Source organism: Macaca fascicularis, chromosome 6 (genome assembly GCF_037993035.2).
Source record: "Macaca fascicularis isolate 582-1 chromosome 6, T2T-MFA8v1.1".
Classification (NCBI taxonomy): domain Eukaryota; kingdom Metazoa; phylum Chordata; class Mammalia; order Primates; family Cercopithecidae; genus Macaca; species Macaca fascicularis.
Window position 1 is genome coordinate 141,020,238 of NC_088380.1, and position 24,030 is coordinate 141,044,267.

The 24,030-nt window shown below is 45.2% G+C and overlaps 1 protein-coding gene and 1 non-coding gene across 2 annotated transcripts in view; one reads left to right on the forward strand and one right to left on the reverse strand.

Moving 5' to 3' along the window:
- The window catches only part of JADE2 (jade family PHD finger 2), a 152,618-nt gene that overhangs the window by 47,398 nt on the left and 81,190 nt on the right, over window positions 1-24,030 (forward strand). The gene's annotated exons all lie outside the window — the stretch shown is intronic.
- On the reverse strand, window positions 21,116-21,222 carry LOC123574191 (U6 spliceosomal RNA). The gene has a single exon (XR_006699088.1). It is a non-coding gene; the product is annotated as a U6 spliceosomal RNA (small nuclear RNA).

Sequence of the window (24,030 nt, forward strand, 5' to 3'; positions counted from 1 at the left end):
ATCCATGGTGGTTACATTTCAAGAACCCCAGTAGATGCCCGAAACCATGGATAGTGTCAAACTCTATGTACATGATTGTTTTTCCTATATCTACTACCTATGATAAAGTTTAATTGATCAGTTAGTCACACTAGGAGGTTAATAACAATAATAATAAACTAAAACAATTATAACAATACGCCAACATCACAACTTTTGTACTTTGGGGCCATTATGAAGTAAAATAAGGGTTACCTAACACAAGCACTGCAAAACCATGACAGTCCATCGGGTAACCCAGACAGCTTCTAAGTGACTAACAGATGGGCAGTGTATACAGTGTGGATACCGTGGACAAAGGGACAATTCACATCGCCAGTGGCAAGAATCAGGACAGTGTGAGATTTCATCGCATCACTCAGAATGGCACACAGTTTAAAACTTATGAATAGTTTACCTCTGGAATTTTTCATTTAATATTTTTAGGTTGTGATTAATTATGGATAATGGAAACCACAGAGAGTCAATCTCTGGATAACGGGGAGACTACTTAAATAGTAAAAATATTACATATAAAATTTTGTGGATATAGCTAAGATAGTATTTAGTGAAAAATCTATAGCAATAAATGCATACATTTTAAAAGAAGACTTGTTAAAAATGGATAAACCACGGATATATTTCAGGAAGTTATTCTCAAAGAAAGAAGATGAAATAATAAATGTAAGAGAAAAAATTCAGGAAATAAAAAGCAAACATACAATAGAAATTTTTTTTTTTAGATAGAGTCTGGCTCTGTTACCCAGGCTAGAGTGCAATGGCATGATCTCGGCTCACTGCAACCTCCGCCTCCTGGGTTCAAGCAATTCTCCTGCTTCAGCCTCCTGAGTAGCTGAGATTACAGGCACACACCACCACACCCAGCTAATTTTTGTTTTTTTGGTAGAGACAGGGTTTCACCATGTTGGTCAGGCTGGTCTCAAACTCCTGACCTCATGATCCGCTGGCCTCAGCCTCCCAAAAGTGCTGGGATTACAGGTGTGAGCCACCATTCCTGGCCCATAATTTTTTTTAATATGAAACTTTTTTCTTCCAAAAGACTAATTAAAATGACAAAACTTGGGTGAGCTAACAAAGAAAAAAAGAATAAACAAATAATACTAGGAATGAAGAAGGAGACATTACAAGAGATCACATATACATCTAAAAATTACTAAGAAGATATGAACAACTTATTGCCAATAAAAACATATAGATGAAATGAAAAAATTCCCAGAAATAATAATTTACCAAGTGACTCATGAAGAAAGAGAAAATGTGAATAGTCCTATAACTATTAGAGATTGAAACCGGTCAGGCACGGTGGCTAATGCCTGCAATCCCAGCACTTTGGGAGGCCTAGGCAAGTGGATCACCTGAGGTCAGGAATTCGAGACCAGCCTGGCCAACATGGTGAAACCCCGTCTCTACTAAAAATACAAAAAATTGGCCAGGCTTGGTGGCGGGTGCCTGTAATCCCAGCTACTTGGCAGCCTGAGGCAAGAGAATTCTTAATCGCATGAGGTGGAGGTTGCAGTGGCCAAGATTGCACCATTGCACTCCAGCCTGGGCGACAAGAGCAAGACTCTGTCTCAAAAAAAAAAGATTGAAACCATAATTTAAAATCTTCCCACAAAGAAAACTCCAAACCCAGATAGCCTAACCTGTGAATTATATTGAATATTCAAGGGAAAATAAATTCTATTCCTACACAAACTCTTCTAGAAGTTCAGAAGTTTCTGTTCCCAAAGAACTGGTGTTATCTTCCTCAAATTATTTTATAGAGCTAACATGACCCTGGTCCCCAAATCTGACAAGGTCAAAATGGAAAAATTAAAGACTGATCTCCTTTATAAACACAGATATAAAGACCCTAAACAAAGTATTGTTAAAATTTAGCAACATATAAAAAGGATAATACATATGACCATCAGGTTATATTAAAAAAAAAAAAAACAAAAACTGGCCAGGCGTGTTGGCTCACACCTGTAATCCCTGCACTTTGGGAGGCCGAGCCAGGCGGATCACCTGAGGCTGGGAGTTTGAGACCAGCCTGACCAACATGGAGAAACCCTGTCTCTACTAAAAATACAAAAAATTAGCCGAACTTGGTGGTGCATGCCTGTAATCTCAGCAGCTCGGGAGGCTGAGGCAGGAGAATTGCTTGAACCCCAGAGGAGTAGGTTGTGGTGAGCTGAGATCACACCATTGCACTCCAGCCTGGGCAACAAGAGTGAAACTGTCTCAACAAAACAAAACAAAAAAACAAGTTAATGCAATTTATCATATTAACAGATTAAAGGACTACAGTTATCTCAATGGATGTAGGAAAAGTATTTTATGAAACTCAACATTGAATTAAATGAATTTTTTTGTTTTGTTTTGAGACAGAATCTTGCTCTTTGCCCAGCCTGGAGTGAAGTGGCGCAATCTTGGCTCACTGCAACTTCTGCCTCCCAGGTTCAAGCGACTGCCTCAGTCTCCCAAGTAGCTGGGACTACAGGTGCCTGCCACCATGCCTGGCTAATTTTTGTATTTTTAGTAGAGACGGGGTTTCACCATGTTGGCCGGGCTGGTCTCGAACTCCTGACCTCAAGTGATCCTCCTGTCTCGGCCTCCCAAGGTGCTGGGATTACAGGTGTGAGCCACCATGTCCAGCCTTGAATAATTTTTTGTTGTTGTTGTTTTTGGGTTTTTTTTTTTTTTTTTTTTTGAGACAGAGTCTCGCTCTGCCGCCCAGGCTAGAGTGCAGTGGCGCGATCTCGGCTCACTGCAAGCTCTGCCTCCCGGGTTCACGCCATTCTCCTGCCTCAGCCTCCTGAGTAGCTGCCACCACACCCGGCTAATTTTTTGCATTTTTAGTAGAGATGGGGGTTTCACCGTGTTAGTCAGGATGGTCTGGATCTCCTGACCTCGTGATCCGCCCACCTCGGCCTCCCAAAGTGCTGGGATTACAGTCGTGAGCCGCCACGCCCAGCCTGAATAATTTTTTAAAAGTCACTTTTATCAAACTGGAAATGTAAAGACGCTTTCTTGATCATATAAAGGCTGTCTTTTAAAAAAATAACTGAAGCAAGCATTATACTTCGTAGTGAAACAATGAAAGTTTTCCCTTTGAAAACTGGAACAAAACAGAGATATTCATTACTATCGTTTTTATTTGTTTATTTATTTATTTATTTATTTGAGACTCCCGTCTTGCCCTGACGCCCGGGCTGGAGTGCAATGGGCGTGATCTCCGCTCCCTGCAAGCTCTGCCTCCTGGGTTAGCGTGCAATGGCGTGATCTCCACTCACTGCACGCTCCTAGGCTGGAGTGCAATGGGCGTCATCTCCGCTCCCTGCAAGCTCTGCCTCCTGGGTTAGCGTGTAATGGCGTGATCTCCACTCACTGCACGCTCCTGGGCTGGAGTGCAATGGCGTGATCTCTGCTCACTGCAAGCTCCGCCTCCTGGGTTGGAGTGCAATGGCGTGATCTCCACTCACTTAAAGCTCCTGGGCTGGAGTGCAATGGCGTGATCTCCGCTCACTGCAAGCTCCGCCTCCCGGGTTCATGCTATTCTCCTGCCTCAGCCTCCTGAGTAGCTGGGACTACAGACGCGTGCTACCATGCCCGGCTAATTTTTTGTATTTTTAGCAGAGACGGGATTCACCGTGTTAGCCAGGGTGGTCTTGGTCTCCTGACCTCGTGATCCACCCGCCTCGGCCTCCCAAAATGCTGGGATTACAGTCATGAGCCACCGCGCCTGGCCTCATTACTACCACTTTTATTTAACATTATGCTAGCGGTTCTGGCCATCGCAGTAAAAAAAAAAAAAAAAAGAAAGAAAGAAAGAAAGAAAGAAAGAAAGAAAGAAAGAAAGAAAGAAAGAAAGAAAGAAAGAAAGAAAGAAAGAAAGAAAGAAAGAAAGAAAGAAAGAAAGAAAAGAGGGGCTGGGCGCGGTGGCTCCTGCGCATAATCCCAGCACTTCGGGAGGTCAAGGCAGGCGGATCACTTGAGATCAGGAGTTGGAGACCAGCCTGGCCAGCATGTTGAAACCCCACCTCTACTAAAAATACAAAAATTAGCTGGGTATGGTGGCAGGTGCCTGTAATCCCAGCTACTTGGGAGGCTGAAGCAGGAGAATCACTTGAACCCAGGAGGCAGAGGTTGCAGTGAGCCGGGATCACACCACTGCACTCCAACCTGGGCGACAGAATAAGATTCTGTCTCATAAATAAATAAATAAAAGGAATAAGGTTGTAAAAAAAAAAAAAAAGAAAAGAAAAGAAAAGAAAACAAAAATTATAGATGTTATGATTGTATACTGAAGGAATTTTTAAATCTACAATTAGAATTAATCTATAATTCATCAAGTTTCCTGGACTTCAAAAAAATCAATATACAAAAATCAATATATTTAACAGCAACAAAGGGAAATTTATCTTTTAAAAGGATAGCCTTCATAATATAATTTTAAAATACCAAATTATTTGGAATTTAGTAAAAGTTGAATAAGTCTCTAATGCAGAAAAATATATATTATTGACAGAAACCAAAGAAGATCTCAGTAAATAGTGTAATATATGATGTTCATGGATTTGAAAACTCAATATTACAAACATTGTCAGTTCTTCTCAAAGTGATATACAGACTCAATGTGATTTCTAATAAAAACCCATGTAGCTAGGCACAGTGGCTCACATAAGTCTGTAATCCCAGCACTTTGGGAGGCTGAGGTGGGAGGATCGCTTGAGCCCAGGAATTTGAGACCAGCTGAGCAACATGATGAAATCACATCTCACATCTCTACAAAAACATATAAAAATTATCTGGGCATGGTGGCACACACCTGAAGTTCCAGGTACTCAGGAGGATAAAGTAGAAGGATCACCTGAGCCCAAGAGTTCAAGGCTGTAATGAGTTATGATCATGCCACTGCACTCCAGCCTGAGTGACAGAGCAAGATGGATTTTTTTGTAGAACTTGGTAAGATAATTTTTACATTTACATGGACATGCAAAAGGCCAAGAAGAGCTAGGTCACTACAGAGGAAGAATGAAATTAAAGAAATTGCTCTATTAAATTACTATAAAGCTGTTGTAATTAAGAGGGCATGGCATTGATTTGGGGATGGGCAATAAGCCCAATGGAAAAGAGATGAGATCACAGAAATAGACCCACATATTTAGATACTTGATGTACGACAGAGATAGCACTATATAGCAGTGGCAAAAAGACTCTCAATAAACTTTGCTGGTACATCTGAGTACCCATATGTGAAAATAATGAAATTGGAACCCTACCTCACACCATACCTCAAAATCAACTCCAGTGTCATATGGCCCTAAATATAAAAGACAAAATCACAAAGCTTTAAAGTAATAATGTAGAAGAATCTTTTCATAGTCTTGGATTTTAAAAGTTTTCTTAAGCAAGGTACAAAAAATAATATCACAAAGGAAAGATGGATAAAATTAGGAATATCTGATAATCAAAAGACAACATTGAGTGTAGGCCGGGTGCGGTGGCTCACGCCTGTAACCCCAGCACTTTGGGAGGCTGAGACAGGCGGATCACGAGGTCAGGAGATCGAGACCATCCTGACTAACACGGTGAAACCCCGTCTCTACTAAAAATACAAAAATTAGCCGGGCGCGGTGGCGGGCGCCTGTAGTCCCAGCTACTCGGGAGGCTGAGGCAGGAGAATGGCGGGAACCCGGGAAGGCGGAGCTTGCAGTGAGTGGAGATCGCGCCACTGCACTCCAGTCTGGGCGACAGAGCGAGACTCCGTCTCAAAAAAAAAAAAAAAAAAGACAACATTGAGTGAAAGGCCAGCCACAGAGTAGTAGAAGATAATTGTAACAGATAAAACTGACAAAAGTCTAGTTGCTACAATATACACAGAATTCATATCAGTCATGATAAAAGACAGGCAATCCAGCAGAAAAATGGGCAAAAGATAGGAACTTTGCAAAAAAGAAATCCAAAAGTCAGTAACATAAAAATGTGATCGACTTCTTTAGTAATGTGGGAAAGGTAAAATAAAAGCATATTGAAGTACTACTACACACTTACCAAACTGACCAAAATTTAAAATTTTGACAATTCCAAGTTTTAGCAAAAACACTCATTCATGTAAATTTATACAAACTTGTACAACTACTTTAGAATACAGTTCAGCATTATCCAATTAAGCTGAAAATAACATACTCTATGCCCCAGCAATTCCGCTCTTAGATAAATATCCTACAGAAAAGTGAGCTTACGTGCATCAGGAAACATGGACAAGAATGTTCATAGAAGCATTGTTCGTAGTAGTCCTGTCATAGGTCAGGCTCTCAGGAAACATGCTGGGATAGAGTTTGGGGTACCAGATATTTATTGATTTATTTATTTTTATTATTTATTTATTTATTTATTTTTGAGATGGAGTTTCCCTTGTTGCCCAGGCTAGAGTGGAATGGCATGCTCCTGGCTCACTGCAACCTCCACCTCCCAGGTTCAAGGGATTCTCCTGCCTCAACCTCCCTAGTAGCTGGGATTACAGGCATGTGCCACCACGCCCAGCTAATTTTGTATTTTTAGTAGAGATGGGGTTTCTCCATGTTGGTCAGGCTGGTCTTGAACTCCTGACCTCAGGTGATCTGCCTGCCTCGGCCTCCCAAAGTGCTGGGATTACAGGCATGAGCCACCGCGCCCAGCCTAAGATATTTATTAAGGATCAACATTGATATGGTTTGGATATTTGTCTCTTTCAAATATCGTGTTGAAATGTGACCCCCAATGCTGGAGGTGGGCCTAGTGGGAGGCATCGGGTCACAGGGCTGATCCCTCATGAATGGTTTGGTGCCCTCACTGCAGTAATGAGTGGTGATGAGTTCACAGGAAAGCTGGTTGCTTAAAGGAACCTGTTACTTCCTCCTCCCCTGCTCCGTCTCTTGCCATGTGACACACCTGCTCCCCCTTTGCCTTCCGCCATGAGTGGAAGCTTCCAGAGGGCCTTCCATAAAGTAGATGCTGGCAGCATCATGCTTCATGTACAGCCTGCAGAATGGTGAGCCAAATAAGCCTACTTTTTTTTTTTTCCTTTTTTTTTCCTGCTCCTTTCCCTCTGCCTCTTTTCTTTCTTTTTTCTTTTCTTTTCTTTTTTTTTTTTTTTTTTTTTTTGAGACGGAGTTTTGCTCTTGTTGCCCAGGCTAGAGTGCAATGGTGCAATCTCAGCTCACTGCAAACTCCTTCTCCTGGGTTCAAGCGATTCTCCTGCCTCAACCTCCCGAATAGCTGGGATTACAGGCACCCACCACCACGCTGGGCTAATTTTTGCATATTTAGTAGAGACAGAGTTTCACAGTGTTGGCAAGGTTGGTCTCGAACTCCTAACCTCAGGTGATCTGACCACCTAGGCCTCGCAAAGTGCTGGGATTACAGGTGTGAGCCACAGCATCCGGTCTCAGGATTATATCTTTTTCTTAATAAATTACCCAGTCTCAGGGATTCCTTTATAGTAACACAAACAGACTAATACAAACATCTACGAAGGGAAGGGAGAAAAAGCAGGATTGGGCAGAAGTTAAAACTGTGATGCAGGCCTAATGAAGCCCAAGTCAAGCTGGCAGGGAACTCTGGCACAAATAGTGTGCATCTGAGTTGTCCTGTGTTGGATGAAAATGGCCCAGCCTCCATTCATTTGCTTTCATTAGATACTAGATGCAAGGTGCACTGGAAAGGATATGAATTTGGGCAAGGCAGCTCTCTGCAGCTCAGGTGGACCCCAAAGAAGCTGTCATCTGAAGGTTTCTGCTGATCACACCCCCTACAACTGGACAGCAAATCCTTCCTTGAAGAGGGATCTAGGTGACACATCTCCGTGTCTACCACAGGGCCCAAACTGGAAACAACATAAATGTCTATCAAGTGAAGAAAGGTTAAATTCTGCTGTGTTCACATAATATACTCATAATCCCCTAGTGTCTCCTTGTGCCACCTGATCAGTCACTATAGGTTGGTCTTTTTTCTAGAATCATATATTAATGGAACTATATAGTATATACTAATTATTTTGAGGCTCATCTATGTTGTTGTATGTAACAGCAGTTCATTCCTTTTTGTTGTTGAACAGTATTCCATTATCTGGATATATGGTAGTTTGTTTTTCCACTATTTTGTTGATAGACATTTGGATTATTCCCAGTTTGGGGCTGTTATAAATAAAGTTACTATGAACACTGTGTACGAATCTTTGTGTGGACACATGCTTTCATTTCTCTTTGGTAAATACCTAGGAATGGAATGTCTGGGTCGTATGATAGGTATATATTTATCTTTTTAAGAAATGACCTAACTGTTTTCCGAAGTGGTCGTTCCATTTTGCATTCTCATGGGCAGTATATGAGAGAGTTCCTGTTGTACCCTTGCTGGACTCCATCTTTGCCAGTACTTGATTTGGTCAGTTATTTTATTGTTTTTTTTGTTTTGTTTTGAGATGGAGTCTCGCCCTGTCGCCCAGCCTGGAGTGCAGCGGCATGATTTTGGCTCACTGAAACCTCCGCCTCCTGGGTTCAAGCGATTCTCCTGCCTCAGTCTCCCAAGTAGCTGGGATTACAGGTGCATGCCACCACACCCTGCTAATTTTTGTATTTTTAGCAGAGACAGGGTTTCACCATATTGGCCAGGCTTGTCTCAAACTCCTGACCTTAGGCGATCCACCCACCTTGGCCTCCCAAAGTGCTGGTATTACAGGCGTGAGCCACCATGCCTAACCTGGTCAGTTATTTTAAATTCTAGCCCTTCTAGGGGGCATGTAGTTTTAATTTGTAGTTCCCTAATGACAAACTGTGTTGAGCATGTATTTATTTGCCATCTAAATATATTTCATTGATGAGGTGCATATTCAAGTCTTTTGCCCATTTTTCAGTTGGGTTATCTTTTTATTGAGTTTTAAGATATATGTTTTACAAACTTTTTTTTTTTCCAGTCTGTGGCTTGCCTTTCATAATAGCTCTTAATTTTGATGACACCCAATTTATCGATTTTTATAGTTTGTGCTCTTTGTAGCCTATTTAAGAAGTCTTTGCCAAATCCAAGATCACTAAGATTTTCTGCTGTTTCCTTCTAGAAGTTTGATAGTTTTAGCTCATACATGTAGGCCTATGATCCATATCAAGTTAGTGTTTTGTATCTGGCATAAGAGTCAAGGTTCATTATGTTGCATATGGCTATACAATTGTTCCAGCACTATTTGTTGGAGAAAGATTGTTCACTCCCCATTGAATTGCATTGGTAGCATTTGTTGAAAATCTATTGACCATATATATGAGTGTTCTATCTTTACACCAACACTACATTTTTACAGTTTTTAATTCGCATGAATTCATTTAGTATGAGATCTGAAGTAAAGATCTGGATTGATTTTGTCCCCGTTAGTTAACCAATTGTCCCTGCAAAAATTAAAAAAAAAAAAAAAAAAAAAAAAAAAAAAAAGTCATGTTTCTTATCCCTACTGTTTTGAGGCCCAAGTTTACTACAGATTTATTATGCCATATGAGAGTCTATTTCTGGACAATTATTTTTCATTGATGTGTCTGTGGCTTAGTATTAGTTCTGTGAAGAGAGTTTTTTTTTGGTGGGGGCAAGGGTCAAAGTCTTGCTTTGTCACCCAGGCTGGAGTGCAGTGGCATAATCTTGGCTCACTGCAGCCTTCACCTCCCGGGTACTAGTAATTCTCGTGTCTCAGCCTCCCAAGTAACTGGGATTACAGGCATGTGCTACGATGCCTGACTAAATTTTGTATTTTTAGAACAGACGGGGTTTCACCATGTTGGCCAGGTTGGTCTTGAACTCCTGACCTCAGGTGATCTCCTGACCTCCCAGAGTGCTGGGATTACAGGCGTGAGCCGCTGAGCCTGGCCTGAGTTTTAGCATATCTATCTGGGAATAAGGAGGGAGCCAGAGCCCCACCTGCTCTAAAAAGACTGCCCCTCCTCAGACCTTCACAGCACCATCATCAGCAGGAGTGAAAAACCCCTCCACTTGGCCAGGTGCGGTGGCTCAAGCCTGTAATCCCAGCACTTTGGGAGGCCGAGACGGGCAGATCACGAGGTCAGGAGATCGAGACCATCCTGGCTAACACGGTGAAACCCCGTCTCTAATAAAAAATACAAAAAAAAAAACTAGCAAGGCGAGGTGAGGCTGAGGCAGGAGAATGGCGTGAACCCGGGAGGCGGAGCTTGCAGTGAGCCGAGATCTGGCCATTGCACTCCAGCCTGGGTGACACAGCAAGACTCCGTCTCAAAAAAAAAAAAAAAGAAAAAAAAAAAAGAAAAACCCCTCCACTTGCCAACAAGCCCAGCCTTGGGCCCCTCAGACCCTTTATCTCTGTTCACATCAGTCCCCACAGGAGGCCCAGAACACTCAGGTAGCCTGCACCCCAGGACTTGAAGCCCTACTGGATGCTCTATTTTGCTTTTCTGACCTCATCTCCCTACCCCATCTCTAGAAATCCTTTCACGGGACTCTCTGAAACTCACCAGTATGGTCCCATATTCTCAGTCCCATTTCTTAATGTCCCCTTCACTTTCTTGCTTTAATGGAAACTGCCTCTCTTGTGTGGATTCTGTTCCCTCTGCAGCCTCTTAAGAGGTGGCTATTTTCCCTCTGTGACCCTTGTGGCCCTGGGTCTAGGGGTGAGGAGGTGCCCATTTTGCTCCTCAGTGCCACTTCTAGACAGTTTGCCACCCTCTTTAGAAACACCCACATTTGAATGTCATGCTGTCAGACAAGATCACTGTTATTCCTCCTTTTTGTAGTAATGTAATTTACAAAGCCCTGGGTCACTTCCCTCATTCCTTGAGGATGTTTGCTCCTGGCTCCCAGTCCCTGTCTCCTATCCTACTCTTGCTGCAGTTTTTGATGTGAGCATTCATGTAGATGAACCTGCCTCTCAGGCCCTAGACCTCCTCTCCATGATCTTGGCTTCCCCAGTACCTCAGCCTCTTGCTCCCATAGCCAGATTTTGAACCCCTCATTATCTGTCAATGTAATCCCTTCATCATCTCAATTTCATGCATCTCACACTCCAATAAACACTGCCTTGCTCTCCAGCTCACTACCCGCAGGACCCCAAGTCCAGCAATTCCTCCTGGAACCTACTGCTTCAAGCAAATATTCACCGTTCCTCATCCTCATAGTGCCTCCCTTCCCTCCTTACCCAGCCTAGAGTTCATGATCCAATACTACACTCTCCCCGTGGCCACAGTAGTCACTTGGCAAAATCACAACCTCAGTTAAATTCAACCCTATGCCCCCTCCACCTGTGCACCCCTAGGCTGACCAGAACGGAAGAAAATCTCATAACTGGGCTGACCAGTCTCACTTTAAATTAATGACCACAACCCTCCCTGAGTGAGCCCTAACAGCTGCCCAGCAATCCTACTACATCTCCAAGCCTATTCACACCCCCTCTCCCAGACGACTGCTTCACACCTCCTCTTCCACCTCATTCTCAGCTGACAACCTCTTCCGATTTTGCTAAGAAAATAGAAGCACAGAAGAGAAGTTCCACAGGCCCCACCACTACTCCCCCACCCACCTGCATCTGTGCCCTCCACTCTGCCTGCCATCCCACTGACACGGACGAGCCGTCCATGCTCCTATTTCAGGGCAGCCCCTTTTCCTGCACCAGATGCCATCCCCTCCCACCTACTCAAAGACTTCATGCCAACACCTAGCCCCCTTCTCACCCACAGCGTCAAATTTCCCTCTCTCCAGGATCATTTTCGTCAGCACACAAAAAAGCTGCAATTCTTCTCAAAGAAAGCCCTCCTCTTGACCCTATTTCTTTTCTCTTCTTTACGGCATAACTCCTAGAAAGAATTCACTCTTTGCTGCCTTCAACTCCTCTCTTCCCTTGCTTCTTTTTCTCCCCCCGCTCCCATCAGGGCGCCACCACTACAGCAGAACTGCCCTTTCAAGGACTCTCCACGTTAGATGCAGCGGGCAATCATCGGACCTCACCTTTCTTGCACCTCCATAGCGTGGAAGAGGCCGCTCCTCCCTGGTGTCAGGCTCGCATCTCTGTCTCCAGTTTCCCTCCTACGTCTCTAGTTGCCTCTTCTCTGTCTCCTCGCTGACACCCCCTCACCCCCAAGCCTCAATCCTTGGACCTCCTCTTGTCTCTCATCTACACTCACTCCCTTCATCATCTCCTGCAGAGTCCTGGCTTTAAAGGCCATTCAGTTGCTGACAATTTCCACCTGGATATCCCTGGCCTAAACCTTCTTCTAAATTCCAACTCCTATTGTTTCTAGCCAGTCTCTTGAAGCTGAGTCATGGCCGCCCCCTTCCAATCAGTTTCAGCTGGCCAACTCCCCGCTGTCCATAACTGGCCTGCTTTCAGGTAGACATTTGAATTCTGAACCCCAATCCAGAGGGTAAAAATTAAGACCTTTCCTCCGTACAGGCCTATAGGGTGAGGGCAGTGGGTCAGTGGACACTGGGCTGGGTGGTTCATGCTCCACTCTGGGCTGGCTGAGCCAGCCTGGTGTGGTCACTGTGGCTGCATCTCCGTACCTCACAAGTGTACGAATGCCTGCCCCTTGGCACCTGTGTAGTCTGCCTGCCCTGTGTCTTCTTCCTGCCTTCCTCCACAGGTGAAGTGGCACAGTAACGCATTCCAGGAGGACATCACTGAGGGCCCCAATTGTGAGGACACTGGCCATCAATCTCGGAGACTCCACACCAAGCTGTGATTCTCTCTCTTCTGGACTTCATAGCCTTCTGAGACCTCAATGGGGAGAACAGTCAAGTGGAGAGCTTTGTAAGGCCACTCTGGCTCCTCACCTGCTTTCTCCAGGCTCACTCTTCTTAAGTCATAGCTGACCTAAGCAACCCACCCTGCGTTTTTAAGGTGGGTTACATTCCCCCAAGCCCAGGAACTACAAATGGGAGGTCAGGAGTGCTGTGTGCTGCAGCCGGAGGTGTCTGTGCTCCAAAAAGTCTTCTGAGTGGGCTTCTCAGCAGTGGATGGGAACGAAGGGCAGCCTTCCCCTCCCCACACCACTCAAAACTGCAATTTTACAAACCAAGAATTAAAGCCTGGAATACTCAGTGTCCTGCGGTCTCCCAAAGTGGGAGGATCCTAAAGCAGGACAGGCTTCCCTTAGAAGCCAGGCATATTGGCAGAAGTACCTGGGTAAACAAGCAACCTTGGGGCAATGTTAATCTGCTTTTTCCTCTTCTTCAGTGTCTGGCTAGGTCTAAATTGAATTATTAATCTCATCCTGTGTGCCCGTGTCACTTTTCCAGACAACCGGTTTATTCATGACTCGCCCACTATCAATTTCAACATGCAATTTGCAATGAAATTTGACTGATCAGCAATACCATAATTAGTTGCAAATGTCTGTGCTTGTATTTGTTTGGTGTAGGGGCTTTTTCATTAAAGTGACGGAGGCCCATAAACACCATGACTTTGCTCTGGGACACAGGACTTGCAGCGGTTATGTCACGGGCCAGGGATAGAGCGCTGGCAAAGAGATTGTGGGAACTTGAAGTTGCAGCACCAGTGGTTGTGTTGTCATCTTTACAGTCCTGTGTTCACCAAGAGTCATCTGGGTTGGGCAAATGGTGACATGTGTAATCCATGAGGAAGAAGAGAACTGGAGTTACCCTGTGTGGCCTCTCCCTTAAATCTCCCCAGATCCTGCTGGCACACCTCCAGTAAGAGGGGGCTTCCCACCTGGTGAGGCAGCTCCCCTTCTGAGAAAGTTCTTCCTTGCCTGGGCTCCCACTTGCCTGTTGTAAGTCTGTCCCACCTAGTCCAGGGTTCTGGTCTTAACTCAGAAATTATCACATTGCATGAGCTTGGGCCAATCTCTAAGCCTCAGCTTATTCATCTGAAAAAAAAGTTGTCCTACCTCAAGGATTTCTAACTGCAAGTAACAGAAGATGACTTTTTTTTTTTTTTTTTTTTTTTTTTTGAGACGGAGTCTCACGCTGTTGCCCAGGCTGGAGTGCAGTGGCGCGATCTCCGCTCACTGCAAGCTCCGCCTCCTGGGTTCACGCCATTCTCCTGCCTCAGCCTCCTGAGTAGCTAGGACTACAGGCGCCCGCCACCGCGCCCGGCTAATTTTTTGTATTTTTAGTAGAGACGGGGTTTCACTGTGGTCTCGATCTCCTGACCTTGTGATCCGCCCGCCTTGGCCTCCCAAAGTGCTGGGATTACAGGCTTGAACCACCGCGCCCGGCCTCAGAAGATGACTTTTAACTTAAGTAGACTGACTAACTGACTTAAGGAGAAAAATAATAAAGATATTGGGCAGCTCAGAGAATCTCTGGACAGAGCAGAAAAGCAGACCCAGGGACTACACAGCAATGAGCAAGGCCCCAGATCACACTGAAGAACTGGTTTAGTCAGGGCCTTGCTGCCATCACGGTCATCACAAACACCATGCTCTAGACTCTGCAGGTTAGCCTGCTACACCCACAGTAACCATCAAGGAGGGTTCTCTGTGTTCTTTGCTTCCTGGGGTCGCTAGCTCCTGGGTTAGTCTGGAGCCTGTGCGGTTGATTGTGAGAGCCTAGGTCTTGTGCCCTTACCCAGCCACTGGGAGGCTGGCAAAAGAGTATACATGGCACTTTCAGCCTCTATAGAGGGAAATGGGCTCTGTCTCAGAGTGAGGGTAATTTCCTAACACAGGAAGAGGGCTGGGTAGCCAAAAGAAAGAACGAAGAATCAAATAAGATATACATGTTAAAGAGGTTTTAAAATATATTAAGCTTGGGGGCTGGAAGCCATGGCTCACACCTGGAATCCCAGCACTTTGGGAGGCTGAGGCAGGAGGATCACCTGAGGCCAGGAATTGAAGGTTGCAGTGAGCAATGATCATGCTACTGCACTCCAGCCTGGGTAACAGAGCAAGACCCTGTCTGGAAGGAAGGAAGGAAGGAAGGAAGGAAGGAAGGAAGGAAGGAAGGAAGGAAGGAAGGAAGGAAAGAGAGAAAGAAAATGTCAAGCTCTACATACCTTAAAAAAAAAGAGAGAGAGAGAATATCAAGCTCTACACACCTGCCAAAGATTATTCTTATTCATTCATAAGTGTTTCTGCAGATATGAAGAGAACAAAGTTGTGGTCCTTGCCCTCAAAGAAAACACAGTACATTCAGGGAGTAAGAAGGCATGGGTCAGATGACCCCTGTTCCAGGCAGAGGGTGATGACTCTTGTGGATTCAGAGTGCCCAGATTACATGGTGATTAACTATGAAATACCAGGTCTCAGAGGGGTGGGCAGTATCTGGAGGCTTCTGGGACAGCTCGACATTTTCTTGGAGTTGGGTGGTAAGTCCTATGTTCTCTGTATCCTGTGCATCAGTACACTGATGTCCTGTATAGACCCAGACCAGAGGAATCCTGCCCATACATGACTGTTCCCTGTTGATAGCTGTTGTCGTTTCTCTGCTTAGTACCCATTCCCCCTCTTCTGGTAATAGCACCCCAATTTTACCTGGGGAACTACTCTTGTGCCTGAACAGATCTCTCTACTTGTGCCAAATTCATTCCACCCATGTAACTGACTTAGCTCAGAACTGCTGGAGGATTGCACTTTCAGCTCATGTACTTCAGGTGGAATTAATACCCTGGCGTGAGAATCGCAGATGAATCAAGCCTGGTCAATCAGAGTTTTATAGTGCATTACGCACCATGCAGAGTTGCATGGTGGTTGGTTTAGGGATGGGAATGGGACCCAAGCCAAGCCATGAGGTCCAAGCAGAGCTAATATCAGATATCCAAGTGGACAGAAAAAGATGCTCTTTTTTCTCCTGGACTTGGAGATGTGAGAGCGTCAGCAGCTGCCAGCAGCTGTCTTGCCACCAGGGTCTGAGAACAAGGCAACTCTAAAGAAAGCAGAAGTGAAAAATTGCCTGGTCCAGTGACATTTTTGAGCCCCTGGATCAAACTATGCCTGAAGCCCCAGAATAATTCCATTATGTAAACAAACACATAAATAGGTCTCTTTTGCTTAAACCAATCTGGATAAGTTTTATATCACTTGCAGCTAAAAATGTTCTAATTGGTTCTCACCCACACACCCTGTCAAAGCACCAGCCCAGAGCCAAGTCTTTGGGAATGTCCACAATGAAATCACCAGAGGGTCTTCTCTCTGGTCCAGTAGTTCTTCAGAGCCCCGCAGTAAGGCAAGTCCCCCACTATCCTCCCACTATACAAATGAGAAGACAGAGGGTCAACTGACCAATGGCCAGGGCTATTCAGCAGCAATCTAGAGACCAGGTCTCTGGATGAAGGAACTCTGCTACCATTCCCCAACCTCACCAAAGCTCAGGAATAAGCCCATGGAAGCCAGTCTGGGGAGGTTCAGCCTGGAAACAGCCTGATCATATCGCTGGGGCAACGGTTGATAGGGATGTCTGGTCAAGTACATTTGTTGTCTACGTGGAGCTGAAGAAACTAACATGGGTCTATTATGAAATATTTCCTGGGTAAGCATAGGCCCAGCAAAAAAGAAATAAATAACTATTTCCTGGCATCATGGTGATACTGAAGCTGAGAGCCCCTACCCATTCTTGGCCCAGGACTCCTCAAAGACAGTCTCCAGGGAAACCAGTCCCTCACAACAACGATCCAGAACCCAAGGGGGCCATGGGTACTGGTTGACCTTCATCGCTCACACCAGTGAATAGCAAACTAACCATGATTCTTGCCCTTAATGTCCCGCCCTTCAAACTGATGGAAATAATTACCCAAACCTTAAGGGAGCCACTCTCTTTCCCAAGGAAAATACAGAGGCGAGTTTCTATTAGAGATGCAGTCAGCTCCGTCCCTTCTAGGGGTTGAAGACCTAGGACAGGGAGACTGACATGAGGTCCCACGAATTAGAAGCATCTCAGAAAGGGACCAGATGGGGATTTTCCCTGCACTCTCCGAAAACAGCCTGCCAATCCCCCAGCAGTTCTGAGCTAAGTCAGTTGCACAGGTGGAATGAATTTGGCACAAGTAGAGAGATCTGTTCAGGCACAGGGGTGCTGGGTTATGTTGTTGTTGTTGTTTTCTCTGTGCCTATGCTTTCCCAAGCACTGGTTATATTTGCAGCACCATGTGATAATGTTAGCATCATATTGGAGCCTCAATATTCTCCTCCATTATTAGAAAAATAGTCTTCCTGACCAGGCGAGGTGGCTCATGCCTGTAATCCCAGCACTTTGGGAGGCCGAGGTGGGCAGATCGCTTGAGTCCCCAGGAGTTCAAGACCAGCCTGGGCAATATGGTGAAACCCTGTCTCTACAAAAAAATTAGCCAGGTGTGGTGGCACATGCCTGTAATCCCAGCTACTTAGGAGGCTGAGACAGCAGAATAGCTTGAACCCAGGAGGCGGAGGTTGCAGTGAGCCGAGATCATGCCGTTGCACTCCAGCCTGGGCACCAGAGCAAGACTTGGTCTCAAAAAAAAAAAAAAAGAGAGAGAGAAATAGGCTTTTTGGCCAGGTGAGGTGGCTCATGCCTGTAATCCCAGCACCTTAGGAGGCTGAGGCGGGCTTGAGTTCATGAGTTCAAGATCAGCTTGACCAGTCCCAACTATTTGGGAGGCTGAGGCAAGAAGATCACTTGAGCCCAGGAGGCAGAGGCTGCAGTGAGCCGAGATTGCTCCACTGCACTCCAGCCTGGGCTATAGAGTGAGACTCTGTCTCAACAAACAAAAACAAAACAAAACAAAACAAAACAAAAAGAGAGAGAGAGAGAGAAAAATTGGCTTCCCAGGATGGTCCCAGCTTCAAATATCCTGCTCAGTTGTCAGACTCCATGTTCTGATTTGGGCTGTGAAATCGCAGGCACCACTGAGGACAGGCTAAGGACCTAGTATTGCATGTGCTCTGCAGGCCCCACACATGCTCAATAAGCCAGAGCTCAGCAGAGTTGATGAGCAGATTAAGAGTAGGGCTCAGAAAGGCTGGGCGTGGTGGCTCATGCCTGTAATCCCAGCACTTTGGGAGGCCAAGGCGCTGGATCACCTGAGGTCAGGATTTAGAGACCAGCCTAGCCAACATGGTGAAACCCCGTCTCTACTAAAAATACAAAAATTGGCCGGGCACGGTGGCTCAAGCCTGTAATCCCAGCACTTTGGGAGGCCGAGACGGGTGGATCACGAGGTCAGGAGATGGAGACCATCCTGGCTAACACGGTGAAACCCCGTCTCTACTAAAAAATACAAAAAAAACTAGCCGGGCGAGGTGGCGGGCGCCTGTAGTCCCAGCTACTCGGGAGGCTGAGGCAGGAGAATGGCGTAAACCTGGGAGGCAGAGTTTGCAGTGAGCCGAGATCGCGCCACTGCACTTCAGCCTGGGCGACAGAGCGAGACTCCGTCTCGGGAAAAAAAAAATACAAAAATTAGCCAGGTGTGGTGGTGCACGCCTGTAATCCCAGCTACTCGGGAGGCTGGGGCAGGAGAATCACTTTGAACCTGGGAGGCGGAGGTTGCAGTGAGCTGAGATTGCGCCACTGCACTCCAGCCTGGGCAACAGAGTGAGACTCTGTCTCTAAAAAAAAAAAAAAAAGAATAGGGCTGAGAAGAGGCTCCATGGGCAGCATTTCTGGACCTCTTTTAGAGTTGGCATGGCAAGTATTTGCAGCCTGAGAAATAGGCTGAGATGTTGCCTTTCACCACCAATATAAGTAGTTCTAAAAACATCACCTGAAGTTTCAGCCCGTGCTGTTAAAAAAAAATTAACCCCCTGGTAAAATAACCTGAAAACTATTCAGCAGTAACCTCTAAAGTTAAACATAGGCATACCGTATGGCCTAACAATTCCATTCTTAAATACATATTCTCAGCAGAAAGGCATACATATGTGTCCCAAAAGACATGCACAATTTGTAATAGTCAAAGCTGGAAACAACCCAAATTTCTATCAACAGTGGAATGAATAAATTGTGGTATAGTCATAAAATATAGCTCTGAGACTGAGAAAAGTATTTTATGCTCCACAACATGGATAAATCTCATTGAGCAAGAGAAGCCAGACATAAAAATAGTATATACTATCTGATTCCATTGACATAAAGTTCACAAATAGGCAAAATTAATCTGTGCTGTTAGAGGCCACAATACTGGTTATCTTGCGGGGGGCAGTGACTTGGAGAGGGCAAAGGGGGCTTTGATATTCTGTTTCTGATTACACAGGTGATGGTCACTCAGGTGTGATCACAGGAGCTGTGTATTTAACTAATGATTGGTGCACTTTTCTGTATGTACAATCCTTGCATTGCTCAGTGATGGGAATACATTCTGAGAAACGTATTGTGGGGTGATTTTATCATTGTGGGAACATCATAGAGTATACTCACACAACCCTCAATGGTACAGCCTACTATACACCTAGGCTGTAATGTATGGCCTATTGCTCCTACACTCCAAACTTGTGTAGCATGTTACTATACTGAATACTGTAGGCAATTGTAACACAATGATAAATATTTGTGTATCTAAACACAGAAAAGGTACTGTAAAAATACAGTGTAGGCCAGGCACGGTGGCTCACACCTGTAATCCCAGCACTTTGGAAGGCCAAGGCGGGCGGATAACCTAAGGTCAGGAGTTCAAGACCAGCCTGGCCAACATGGTGAAAGTCTGTCTCTACAAAAATACAAAAATTAGCTGGGCATGATGGCAGGTGCCTGTAATCCCAGCAACTCAGGAGGCTGAGGCAGGAGAATTGCTTGAACCCGGGAGGTGGAGGTTGTGGTGAGCCAAGATGGTGCCATTGCACTCCAGCCTAGGTGACAGAGTGAGACTCTGTCCCCAAAAAAAGAGTGTGAAAGATATAGGACACTCACCATGAATGGAGCTTGCAGGACTGCAGGTTGCTCCGGGTGAGTGAGTGAGCAGTGAGTGAGTGTGAAGGCCTACGACACTGCTGTACACTACCATAGATTTTATAAACTGTACACTTAGGCTACAGTAAATTTATTTAAAAATTTTTTCTTAGGCTAAGTATGGTGGCCTATGATGTAATCCTAGCACTTTAGGAGGCTGAGGAAGGAGGACTGCTTGACCCCAGGAGTTTGAGATCAGTGTGGGCAACATAGCAAAACCCTGTCTCTACAAAAAAACACCAAAATTAGTCAGGCCTGGTGGTGCGTGCCTGTAGTCCCAGCTGCTCAGGAGGCTGAGGTGGGAGGACTGCTGGGAGGTGGGAGGATTGAGCCTGGAAGGTTGAGGATGCAGTGAGCTGTGATCACACCACTGCACTCCAGCCTGGGCAACAAAGTGAGACCCTGTATCAAAAACAAACAAAAACCACATACTCAATAAAAAAGAAAAATAAAATAAATTTTTCTTTCAGGCTGGGCGCAGTGACTCACATCTGTAAATTCTAGCACATTGGGAGATCCAGGTGGGAGGATCACTTGAGGCCAGGAGTTCAAGACCTGCCTGGGAAACATAGCAAGACCCTGTCACTACAAAAAATAAAAAAATAATAGCTCAGTATGCTCAGCTACTCGGGAGGCTGAGGTGGGAGCCTGAGCCCAGGAGTTTGAGGCTGCAGTGAGCAATGACTGTGTCAGCCTAGGCAGCAGAGCGAGACCCTGTCTCAAAAAACATATTTTTCTTTCTTCAATAATAAATTAATTTTAGCTTACTGTAATCTTTTAAATTCTGTTTCAACTTTTTTTTTTTTTTCCTTCTTCAACTTAATTGTAAGTTCAGGGGTATAGGTGCAGGACATGCAGGTTTGCTACATAGGTAAACATATGCCACGGTGGTTTCCTGCACACATCATCCCATCACTTAGGTATTAAGCCCAGTATCCACTAGCTATTATTCCTGATGCTCTCCCTCCCTCCACCGCCCCTCAACAGGCCTCAGTGTGTGTTGTTCCCCACTCCATATGTCCATGTGTTCTCATCATTCAGCGTCCACTTGTAAGTGAGAACATGCAGTGTTTGGTTTTCTGTTCCTGTGTTAGTTTGCTGAGGATAATGGCTTCCAATTCCATCCATGCACCTGCAGAGGACATGATCCTGTTCCTTTTTATGGCTGCATAGTATTTCATGGCGTATATGTACCACATTTTCTTTATCCAGTCTATCATTGATGGGCATTTAGAAAACTATGGAATGCTTCATGAATTTGTGTGTCATCCTAGCACAGGGTCCATGCTAATTTTCTCTGTATTGCTCCAATTTTAGTATATGTGCTGCTGAAGTGAGCATTTTAATTTTTTGACGTTTGTAAAACCACTTAAAACACACATTGTATAGCTGTACAAAAATACTTTCCTTTTTTTTTTTTTTCCTTTTTTCTTCTTTTTTTAAGACAGGGGCTCGCTGTGTCGCCCAAAATGGCACAATCTCGGCTTACTTCATAGGTCACTGTAGCCTCAACTTCCCAGCGATCCCTCCACCTCAGCCTCCCAAGTGCCTGGAACCACAGGCACATGCCACCACACCCAGCTAATTTTTGTATTTTTTGTGGAGATGGGGTTTCACCATGTTGCCCAGGCTGGTCTCAAACACCTGGGCTCAAGTGATCCACTTGATTATAGGCATGAGCCACCATGTCCAACAATTTTCTTTCTTTCTCTCTTTATTCTATACGTTTTTTTCTATTTTTAAAATTTTTTATATTTTACTTAAAATTTTTTTTTTTTTGTTAAAAACTGAAACAAATACATGTTAGCCTAGGCCTACACGGGGTCAGGATTGTCACTATCATTGTCTTCCACCTCCACATCTTGTCTCACTGGAAGGCCTTCAGGGGCAATAACACACATAGAGCCTCATTTCCTATGATAACAATGGCTTCTTCTGGAATCCCTCCTGCAGAATCTGCTTGAGGCCATTTTACAGTTAACTTTATTTATTTATTTTTTTTTTTTGAGACAGAGTCTTGCTCTTGCTCTATCGCCCAGGCTGAAGTGAAATGGTGCGATCTAAGCTCACTGCAACCTCCGCCTCCTGGGTTCAAGCGATTCTCCTGCCTCAGCCTCCTGAGTAGCTGGGACTACAGGCACGCGCCACCATGCCCGCCTAATTTTTGTATTTTTAGTAGAGACAGGGTTTCACCATGTTGGTCCAGCTGGTCTCGAACTCCTGACCTTGTGATCTGCCTGCCTCGGCCTCCCGAAGTGCTGAGATTACAGGCATGAGCCTCCGCACCCAGCCAATAAACTTTTTTAATAAGTAGGAGTATACGCTAAAATAATGATAAAAAGTATGGTATAACAAATACATAAACCAGTAACGTAGTCCCTTATTATCTTTTTTTTTTTTTTTTTTTTTTTTTTTGAGACAGGGTCTCACTCTGTCACCCAGGCCGGAGTGCAGTGGCGCAATCTCGGCTCACCGCAAGCTCCGCCTTCTGGGTTCACACCATTCTCCTGCCTCAGCCTCCCAAGTAGCTGGGACTACAGGCGCCTGCCACCATGCCCGGCTAATTTTTTGTATTTTTTAGTAGAGACGGTGTGGTGTTAGCCAGGATGATCTTGATCTCCTGACCTTGTGATCCTCCCGCCTCGGCCTCCCAAAGTGCTGGGATTACAGGCGTGAGTCACTGTGCCCGGCCGTAGTCGCTTATTATCAAGTATTATGTACTGTACATGATTGTATGTGCTGTACTTTTACATGACTGGCAGTGTAGTACGTTTGTTTAGACCAGCATCACTACAACTATCTGAGTAATGTGTTGCACTATGACATTACCACAGCTATGATGTCACTAGACAATATAAAATTTTCAATTCCTTTATAATCTGGTCTGTAGTTGACTGCAACATCATTATGAAGCACATGACTGTATATTATACTTCAACACAAAAGTTTACTTAAAAAAATAAATAGCGGCTGGGTGTGGTGGCTTACATCTGTAATCACAGCACTTTGAGAGGCCAAGGTGAGCGGATCAACTGAGGTGAGGAGTTCGAGACCAGCCTGGCCAACATGGCGTAACTCCGTCTCTACTAAAAATAGAAAAAATTAACCGGGCGTGGTGGGCGTGCCTGGAATCCCAGCTACTCAGGAGGCAGAGGCAGGAGAATTGCTTGAACCTGGAAAGCGGAGGTTGCAGTGAGCCAAGATTGCACCATTACACTCCGGCCTGGTAGACAGAGTGAGACTCGGTCTAATAAATAAATAATTAAATAAGTAAGTAGCTAGCCCTGCTGAAGCTACTGCATGAGCGAATTCCAGGGAGAGCCTGGAAACTGAGCATCTCTTCCTGTGGTATCTTTTGCTGATCCTTTGTTGCTAGGTTTTCTAAAGTCCTAAAACCCGATGTCAGCAACCAGAGCTGTGGGGACAGAGGAAAAGAGGGAGGTGACTTAGTAGGATGAGTGTATCCAGGAGAGGCTGAGAGTGTCACTGGGCACACAGAAGCCCTACAAAGGGCTGGCCCTAGCCCTGCCTGAGCAGACCAGAGAGACCACTGTCTATATTGAGCTGTGGTCGGCTCCCCACAAGCCTTCCAAGAACCTTGATCTGCTCAGATAAACCCCTTCCTTAGCCTTCTACAATAAAAAGGAGAGAGCATCTTATCATAGGCTGTAGGCAGGGGTGGGTAGAGGAGCTGAATTGGATCCACTTTAGGCTGGGCATTTGGTCCCAGTTTCACCAGAGTCTTTCTACATTGTTTGAGCTCTCCCAGATTGTCAGCTCCCTGCTGGCCAAGCTCTACAACCCTCGGGGCGTGGCTTGGCACTTCAGAAGTTTCCAGTGATGTTCACCTGAGTGGGGCAGGGGAAGGCAGGAGTTAATGGCCCCACCTGCACCATGTCTCAGGGAGGAGAGCTCCTCACCCAAATGTCTGGATGAAAGGCAAAAAGGGATTCACTGGACCATTTAATGCCGGGGAGCCCTAAGAGTGCCTTGCACACAATAGGTGCTTCCGCACCCTTGTTGAAAGTCTAGATGGAATGAAGTTTCCAGTCCTGGGTCTGCCTTAAAGCCGGATAAGCACCTCCTCTGTGGGGTGGAGAAGCCTCAAGGTTAGGCCCAGAGAAGGCAGGACCTGCCCCAGGCCACACA